Genomic DNA, 529 nt, shown 5'->3' with positions numbered 1-529 from the left:
TATCCTAATTTTCCTCTTTAAGTGAAAAACACCAGACTCTCTCTTTAAATATATTTTCCTATTATCCTTTTACATATATGATAGAAAGTAAACATACAGATTATAGAGTTGGAGAGTTGGCAAGTCATTTTCTTGAAAATCCATTTCAAATTCTTATAGTTCAGTTTCATTTTGGCATTAGTCTTCTCACTGACAAATCACTGAACATTTTTTTCAGAATATGTGTAGCTTGAAATTTGCACCTGTTTGTAAAGGACCTGTCAACATGTTGTGTGAGATTTTTTTCCCCCCGCCACTGAAATAATAGCAATAGGCTGGGTGTGGTGGCTCACACTCTCCTGCCCCTTTATTTTCTTTATAGCATGTTTCTACTGGTGTTATGTTACTTGTATGTATATTTATTGTTTTAGTCTTTTTGTTTCCTACTTGAATGTCAGCTCCATGACAATAGGGACTCTTTACCACTACAGCAGAATAGGGGCAGGCACATAATAGGTGCTCAGTAAATACTTGCTGAATTAATAAATGA

The sequence above is a fragment of the Propithecus coquereli genome, unplaced genomic scaffold, assembly GCF_000956105.1.
Source record: "Propithecus coquereli isolate 6110/MARCELLA unplaced genomic scaffold, Pcoq_1.0 Scaffold142, whole genome shotgun sequence".
In the NCBI taxonomy this organism is placed as follows: Eukaryota; Metazoa; Chordata; class Mammalia; order Primates; family Indriidae; genus Propithecus; species Propithecus coquereli.
The sequence above is the reverse complement of the archived record's forward strand: the minus strand, read 5'-3'. Positions refer to the sequence as shown.